General features: G+C 46.3%; 1 long non-coding RNA gene across 1 annotated transcript; it reads left to right on the plus strand.

The window, feature by feature from the left end:
* The first annotated feature begins 1341 nt into the window (after positions 1–1341).
* On the plus strand, positions 1342–5875 carry LOC109246114 (uncharacterized). The gene is made up of 3 exons (XR_008418665.1): positions 1342–1451; positions 4558–4669; positions 4949–5875. It is a non-coding gene; the product is annotated as an uncharacterized LOC109246114 (long non-coding RNA).
* Positions 5876–8997: the final 3122 nt, after the last annotated feature.

Here is an 8997-nt window from a genome sequence, read left to right on the forward strand (position 1 = left end):
TGTGTCACCATTATAGCCACACAGAAAATTTCACTGCCCTAAACACATCCATCTACTTGTCCCTCTCTCCTCTCAAGCTCCTGGTAATCACCGATCTTTTTGCTGTCTCCACTTTTGCCTTTTTCAGAATATCATATAGCATTGCTGTTTTACATTCGATTCTTTCACTTAGCAATATGCATTTAAGATTTCTCCATGTCTTTTCATGGCTTCATAGCTCATTTCTTTTTTTTTAAGGTGTGTGTGTGTGTGTGTGTGTGTGTGTGTGTTTTGAGAGAGAAAGTGCACATGCATGAGTGAGCAAGATCGGGGGAGAGGCAGAGAGAGAGGGAGAGAGAATCCCAGGCAGGCTCCGTGCTGTCAGCGCAGAGCCGAATGCAGGGCTCGACCTCGGGAACTGTGGGATCATGACCTGACCCGAAATCAAGAGTCGGACACTTAACCAACTGAGCCACCCAAGGGCCCTTCGTTTCTTTTCACTGGTGAACAATATCCTGTTGTCTGGATGTATCGAAGTCGGTTGGTGTTACCTACTGGGTTGCACCCAATTTGGGCCATAAATTGTAAATAAAGCTGTTATAAATATTCATATGCAGATTTTGTGTGGGCATAGTTTTCCATCTTATGTAGGCAAATACAAAGCCGTGCAATCACTGGGTCATTTGATGAGAATATGTTTATTTTTGTAAGAAACTACATTTTGTCTTCCAAAGTGGTTGTATCATTTTGTATTTCCACCCACAATGGATGAGAATTTCTGTTCTCTATATCCTTGCCAGCATTTGGTGAGATCTACTCCTACCTTCTTAATAAGCTTTCTAAACTAATTCTAAATTTGCTTTCCCTTTTGCTCCTTTTAAAATAGATTTTTTTTAAAATTAGGAAACACCTTGAACATATAGGAAAGCAAAGAAACCATTAAGAGACACCTGTACCTCTATTATCCAGAGGTGTTAGCACAAATAATTATTTTAATAAAATATTACAGAGACAGTTAAGTCTTCCCATTTTATTTTAATTTATTTTAATTAATGGCCTATTTTTACATGGTATGTTAGATCCTATTTTCCATCCTTCATCTTTGCTTTTTTTTTTTTTTTTCTCATTTCTGGTCTTCTCTTGGATTGTATTTTCTACATTTCCTCCCCTCATTCTTTTATTGATTTGTACATTATGGATTGAATATACATATCAAACCATTCTTCTGATGGTTGTGGTAGATTACGACACTCGTGGCCCTCCGTGAAGCAGTGCCACCTGGTATCTTTCCGTATCTTTCGTACCTTTCGTAATCTTTCACGTTGTGCGGCCAATCTCTAGAACTCCTCCCATCTTGCAAAACTGAAACTCTGTACTTGTTACACAGTGATTCCCCAGCCTCCCCCCCCAGCCACCGGCAAGTGTCACTCTACTCTCCGTCCCTATGAATTTGACCACTCTGGGCACCTCAGGTAAGCAGACTCACACAGTACCTGTCTTTTTGCGTCTGATGTATTTCCTTCGGCGTTATGTCCTCAAGGTTCATCCCAGTTGTAGCCCGTGTCTGGATTTCCTTCGTTTGTAAGGGTGAAGGATGGTCCACTGAGTCGCTTCTGCCTGTTGGCTATTATGAATAACGCTGCTGTGAGCGATCTTTCTTTCCATTCTTTTGGCGATAGATCCAGAAAGGGAATTGCTGGATCCAGAATTTTCCATAGGGAAACTCTGTGTTTAATTAGTTGAGGTGCCGCTTCTCGGATTGGTAACTATTCTGTTTCCCACAGCAGCTCCGTCGTTTTACGTTCCTACCAACAGGGCACAAGGGCTTGTTATTTTAATTTTGGTGGGGGGGGGAGGGGCAGAGAGAGAGAATGGGAGAGAGAGGATCTCAAGCAGGCTCCACACCCAGGGCGGCCCGACGTGGGGCTCGATCTCACGACCTTCAGATCACAGACTGGGGCCGAAATCCAGAGTCAGATGCTCAACTGACTGGGCCCCCCGGACTTGTTGTTATTATTTTTTTTTATAGTGGGCCATCCTGACGGGCCAGTCAGTTCAACATTTAATTTTATTTTATTTATTTATTTTTTTTTAACGTTTATTTATTTTTGAGACAGAGAGAGACAGGGCATGAACAGGGGAGGGGCAGAGAGAGAGGGAGACACAGAATCTGAAGCAGGCTCCAGGCTCTGAGCTGTCAGCACAGAGCCCGACGCGGGGCTCGAACTCACGGACCTCGAGATCGTGACCTGAGCCGAAGTCGGCCGCTTAACCGACTGAGCCACCCAGGCGCCCCCAACATTTAATTTTAAAAACTGAACCAAAATTTCGATTTCCGGTCAATGCTCTGAAGATCTTGACCTGTTCTATACCCATAGGACCCTTTCTCCATTTCCGCCGTCGTAGCCGTAAGGCCAGGCAGATACCTCCACGGACAGGTCTCTACTAAAAATGTGCCTTCAGAGATCGATACTTCCTTTACACGGAGAGAGCATGGCTAGAAACGGATGGAAACCACACCCAGAAGTGCAAGGGCCCTACAGTAAATTGCTCGGGGAATTGAAAGAGCTTTTGAAGTAACAGGTGGCAGTTTGAGAGCCTTTGAACCAGACTTTACTTATTGGCTAAAAAGGAATCTTGTTGTTTTAATCAAAGAGAAAATGTGCAGTGGTATCTGGGGGGGGGGGGGGGCAGGGGGAACGGTGGTTCTCATAACCTGTATCCCAAGTGTCTGCAGACACATCGCATATTTCAAAGTGATTCCTCTTAAAGTGGCAGGAAAGTGACTGGCCGTAGTATTTGGCTGAGCAACCGCCAGATTTTCTGGAGTCATACGGTGATGTCTCTCAGACCAGACCCATTGAAATATAACAAGTGATCCCTCTGAGATCTTGAAATACGTTCAACGGGCATGTTCTCTGCAGTCAGGTGATTTGGTACCGTGTTTTAGTGAATCGTCACCAGAGTCTCCAAACTGCTTTAAAAAAAAAAAAAAAAAAAAAGCAAATGCACACTATCCCTTGCCCCTTTTCTCATCCAAAAAGGCTGCTGATTCCAGAGGCTTCCATACCATGCCTCACTGCCCCTCGCTTCTCCCCGGCAATGCCCCGCGACATTCTCTTCACTATTGATGTGCCCCCCCTCTTCCGTTTCTGACCTTTCTTTTCCATATTCCACTCTTTCTCCCTCTGGAAATCATCTCTGCAACCTATTCCTCATTTTCAATTCCCTGCAGTCACCAGACAGGCCGAAGTAATAGACAAGTCCGTTTCCTGTCGTCATACACGCTACACCCTTCTCCCCGGCTTTGCAAAGTACATTAAGGAAAAATCGGCCGTACGAGGAATCGTTTGGTGGTTGTTGTTGTTGTTGTTGTTGTTTCCTTTGGATTTCCATCAGCACTTTGTGAATTTCTTAACTTTCAGGGGGAAACCTGCCTGAAATCTGGACACCCAGGGCTTTCTGTGAACACTGAGAGTACAAGTAATGATGCCGACGTTCATAAGCCATCCATGGAAATGACTTATGTCACTGAATGGTGGGCTTTGTCTCCACAGTGTCCTGCTCAGCTTTCACACGTGCACAGGCTATTGTCAGACGTTCAACCCCATTTCCGTCTGGCAGACAAAAAGCACAAATGTGAACCCTCCAAAAAAAAAAAATAATAATAATAAAAGAGGTTGGTTTATAAAACCCAGAGCTGGCTCTTCAGTTGGTTTAAGAGTTTGTCCGGAGGCGGGGCGGGGGAGGGGCCCTGGGGGGCTCAGTCGGTTGAGCGTCCGACTTCGGCTCAGGTCATGATCTCACAGTCCGTGAGTTCGAGCCCCGCCTCGGGCTCTGTGCTCACAGCTCGGAGCCCGGAGCCTGCTTCCTATTCCGTGTCTCCCTCGCTCTCTGTGCCCCTCCCCTGCTCATGCCCTGTCTCTCTCCCAAAAATAAATAAATATTTTTTTAAAAAATCTTAAAAAGAAAAAAAAGAATTTATCTGGAGGAGGTTAACAGTGTGTTAGGAGGAACACACTCCGTGTTGGAGTAACGATATTCTGCTGGGATTGCTTTTCTAGTCATCGCCGCCACGTCAACTAACATTTGGCCCCCGCGCTCTGCTCTGCCATCCGAATTAGTGGTGCTCGCCAACGCCACTTTCAGCGCGCCCCCTCCCTGCTCAGAGACGCCCCCCCCCCCGTGGGTTTTAGCTGTGCAAGTCGTAGCTCCCAACCTTGATTTCATCTGCAGAACAAGTATCTGGCTCAGTCACCTGCCAACCCAGGACTCTGGAGAAGGTGACTAACGAATGTCTTGATGCCTCAGTTTCCATCTGTGAAATGGGGCTGGTAATGCCATATGGCTCAGAGCAGTGCTAGACCTAAGCCAGCATTCGATGGATGCTAGCTCTTCCCGCCATTACGTAAATGATTGCTGTGCATGCCCCCCGACCCCTCCCACCCCCCGCCCCACGCTCTCGTCTGTACAGTGGCTCATGACACCCGCTGATTTTCAGGTAGGGAAGTGGGAAGAGGGTACCTTCTGAACCTCTGGGATCGAAAACACGCTCAGACATTCTGATCTACCTCCTAGGAAAGGCTCCCGCCCTCCCTCCAGGGACATGCCTCCAGGAACATCACCGGCTTGAACTCCTGTTCCAAATACCTGCTCTGAAACTCGGTCACCAGTTAGACCACTAGGACTGGTAAGAAACCATCGAGAGGGGTCCAAAGTAAATGGGAAAACAGCACCTACCACCCCAGGGCTAGCATTTCCTTGTGCTGTCGGATCTCCTGGGAAAACTGGATTCTTAGGTGAAATTGCCTGCATCTTAAATGTGAACATGATTTCAAATGTTACATTTTTGAAATAGAATTTGAAGGGAGCCCCAAGAAGCATTAATAGGTGAGTCCCAAACATGTACATCAGGCCTCTGTAACTCCAACTTCCGACCTCTGGCCTATACAAACCCTGTTCCTTCCAGAGAGTTCCTGACGACAAAGAGAAAATGACAATGTTGGAGTCGAGAGGACTTCCGTGTGCACTACTGAGACAAAGAACTCCTTTTTATGGAAGACGATGCTGCTTTCCAACGATGTGAACGGACTTGCCCAAGGTCATCTAGACTTCAACAAAGAGGCGAAGCAGGCTGTTACCCACCCCCCCGCCCCCACCCATTCTACCACACGGGGGCCTCCCCAGTCTAGGTCTGCCCTTAGGGGGCTGCACAAACCACTCCCGTGTTGGGCGTTTTGTTCTATTTGTGCATCTCCCAGCCCACAGCCCAGGGACCAACTCTTCCCCTTTGTCAGCCCTCTTTAGCCCTGACCCTGGTGCCTGCCACAATCCTAGGCAAGTGGCCAACAAATTGTTGTGGCTCAAAGGAATTGAAGTAATTAAGCCCGTCCGGTTATTGTATTAAAGTAACAACTTACTTGATATGTACGGATAATGTCAGATCTGCTTTAGATCCCCTGGATTCTAAAGTAAATGAGTTTCTGGATCCTTCACTAGCTCAAAACCTTCATTCATTCATTCATTTGTCCGTTCATTTGGCCTTTCTTGAGCTGCCCCTTGGGCTAGGCACTGTGTTAGGGACAGACACACAGTCCAGTCTATAGAAGAATCTTGACAGTGTTAAGTGTAGATATTATGAAGGCATATGTTCATTGTAAAAGAGAAAAAAAAAAACATACTAATTTAAACACGAGGATGGAAAACGAATTCAGATGGAAACTGAGACAGCTGTATACAAGGAAGTTCTCTCCCTCTCTCTCAGCCCCCCTATCCCTTTCTGGTAGCTCAGAAACACACAGTTATTTCCTAAAGCAACGGAGGAAGGCTGCATAATTCCTGCATGGTGAGTTGGCATTGTAGGGGCATAGATCTGGAAGGGGCCTTCGGGATCTCTTTGCCCCATCTAAGAAGGATTTACTGACTTTTTTTTTTTTAACTTGAGAGAGAGAGAGAGAGCGAGCATGTGTGCATGTGAGCAGGGGAGGAGCAGCAAGAAAGAGAGAGAGAGAGAGAGAGAGAATCCCAACACTGTCAGCACAGAGCCTGATGTGGGGCTGGAACCCACGAACCCCGAGCTCATGGCTTCAGCAGAAATCAAGAGTCGGATGCTTAACCGACTGAGCCACCCGGGAGCCCCGGATTTACCGACTTTTTAAAGCAGCGTTTTATGACCTGCCATCTGCCTTTGGCTTTAATGATCCCAGAACATAAACACAGATACCGAGTAATGGTTCGAGCAGTCAGATCCCGTTGTGTGATCCCAGAGGACATTTATTTTCGTGAATCCGGGCTCAGGGATGTGATCTGGCAGAGTCCAGCCAGCATCTGGCAGCTCCCGTATCTGGTTCACTTCATCTGTTTGGCCTTTAAATGTTAGGTTTGAGGTCCCTACTTCTTTTCTCTCGACACGGTCTCCCTAGGTGACCTCATTAAAACGCATGGGTTAGAATACCACCTACGTTTCAAAGGCTTCCAAATTTACATCTGTAGCTCAGTCTTCTTTTTGTTGCCAGGGCTGACGTCAGAGAAATGACTGCCTGTTGTCTCTTCGAGGACGTTTATGGTCGTGGGTCTCACATTGAGGTTTTTCAGCCATTGCGAGTTTGTTTTTGTGAATGGTGTTACGAGAGCGGTCCAGTTCATTCTTTGGCGTGTCGCCGTCCCGCTTTCCCGGCACCATTTGTTGAAGAGATTGTCTTTTCCCCATCCCATATTCTCGCCTCCTCCTTTATCAAAGGTTAATTGACTATGTAATTGTGGGTTTATTTCTGGGCGCTCTATTCCGTTCCATTGATCTGTGTGTCTATTCCAGCTCAGTCCTCTCGTGTCTGAGCCACAGTGTTACGTTCTGCTCCCTACTCAACATTTCCACTTGGGGGGTCTTAGGGTTATTTCAAGACACATCGACATAGCCCTTTCTCCCCGCCCAGGTTTCCCTCTCCATCGTAATGGCGCCGTTGTCTATTCGTATCATTTTCTCATAGAAAACTGGAAGCTCTCCTCAAGTTCTCCCTTGCCTGTTTCCTCATCCATCCAGGCCACCCATCAGGAAGTCCCACCACATCCTCCACCCCCAACACAGCCATGTCTCCCTCTTGTCCGCACCCTTCCTGTCAACCGCCATAGTCCAGACCACCATAACCTCTCTTGGACTGTAGCAAACATCCCCCTAGTTGGCCTCCATGCTTCCATAATACCATTCTCTAATCAGTTCTCAACTTAGCAACAAATGATGTTAGAAGTCCAATCAAACTGGGTCACCCCTCAACTTGCCCATCGAACTTCAAGTGGCCTCCAACTGCCCTCCAGCTCGCCTGCCTTGTCTTGTGCCCTCCTCTCCTTATTCGTGGTCCTGAAGTCTCGATGGTTCCCTTAGGTGCTGCAAGTATGTTTCTACACCATGGTCTTTGCCAATGCTGCCCACTAGGCTGCATTTTTTTGTCCCCACTCTTTACACTGGGACCTCCTTTCCAGCCTTGGTCTCACTCAAATACCCAAGTTCATGGAGACTTTCTCTGGCACGCAAGAAAGATACTAGAAAAATAGCACTCCAGGACCCCAGTAGGTTCCTGTCATTCTCTATATTAGATTAGCCTTTCCCCCTTTTCAAGGCACACATTAGAAATGGCAATTGTCTCAGTGACTTGTTTTCTGGTGTCTTCCACTAGAAGAGAAGCCATATGAAGGTGGAGACTGTGTCTCATTTGTTATAATATCCCTAGTATTTATGTCACATAGAAGGTACTCGGAAAATGTGGCCGGTCTTCTTAACATGAACAAGTAGTAAGACTAGAGGGAAACTGGAGCAAAATGGTGGATTAAGAAGCTCCAAGCTCTTGGTCAACCACAGAAAACAAACAAACAAATCGGAAACTGACTGACTTAACTTTGTCAGAACTCAGGGTAGGAGGGTGGAGGGAGTCCAATTTTTAAATCAAGTGAATGTCAAATTAAAAAAAAAAAGACAGCAAGAAAAAAGAAAGGAGAAGGAAAGAAGAGAAAAGAAAAAGAAAAGAAACTATCTTCAAAGCGGTAGGAACGTTTTGTGGCATTCTTACTTGGCCTTACCCCGCCCCTCCCTGGCATAGTAGAAGTTTCGGTCTTAAAGTAGCAGCAGCCTGTGTTCCCAGTTTGGGACCTCAGTCCTTCGAAGCAGAGGGAGCAGAACAGACCTCATTCCCAAGTTATTGTCTATATCTATTCTAATCTCTCCAGGGGATACTTGAAGGACTGATACAAGACATTTCTTTCTTTCTTTTTTTTAATTTAATTTTTTATTTTTTTAAATTTACAAACAAATTAGCATATAGTGCAACAATGATTTCAGGAGTTAGATTCCTTAGTGCCCCTTCCCCATTTAGCCCATCCCCCTGCCTGCAACCCCTCCAGCAACCCTCAGTTTATTCTCCGTATTTATGAGTCTCTTCCGTTTTGTCCCCCTCCCTGTTTTTATATTATTTTAGTTTCCCTTCCCTTATGTTCATCTGTTTTGTCTCTTAAAGTCCTCATAGGAGTGAAGCAAGACATTTATTTCTGTCTCACGTAGCTTGGAACTGGGCTGAGAAGAACGATGGACACAGCTCATGAAAGCAGCAAGGTGGACTAGAGACCCACGGCTCTCTGGGGCAAGAAGTTGTGGGTTGTGACATAAAATGGATGACCTAAGACCTGGAAGGAAAGCTGGGGTGAGATTCTTTGGGAAACTAAGTCATTCAAAAGCCACCATACATGAGAGGAGATTGAAAGCCATGCACATCCCCAGGGCAAGAGGCATGCTCAGAAAAGACCTCAGAAGATGTTAAGATTTCACCTTGAGCGAGGGGCACCTAGGTGGCTCAGTTGGTTAAACACCTGACTTTGGCTCAGGTCATGATCTTGCAGTTTGTGAGTTCGAGCCCCATACTGGGCTCTGTGCCAACAGCTCAGAGCCTGGAGCCTGCTTCAGATTCTGTGTCTCCCTCTCTCTCTGCCCCTAATCCACTCGCACTCTGTCTCTGTCTCTCTCAAAAATAAAGA

Source organism: Panthera pardus, unplaced genomic scaffold (genome assembly GCF_024362965.1).
Source record: "Panthera pardus isolate Hobbes unplaced genomic scaffold, ASM2436296v1 HiC_scaffold_3, whole genome shotgun sequence".
In the NCBI taxonomy this organism is placed as follows: domain Eukaryota; kingdom Metazoa; phylum Chordata; class Mammalia; order Carnivora; family Felidae; genus Panthera; species Panthera pardus.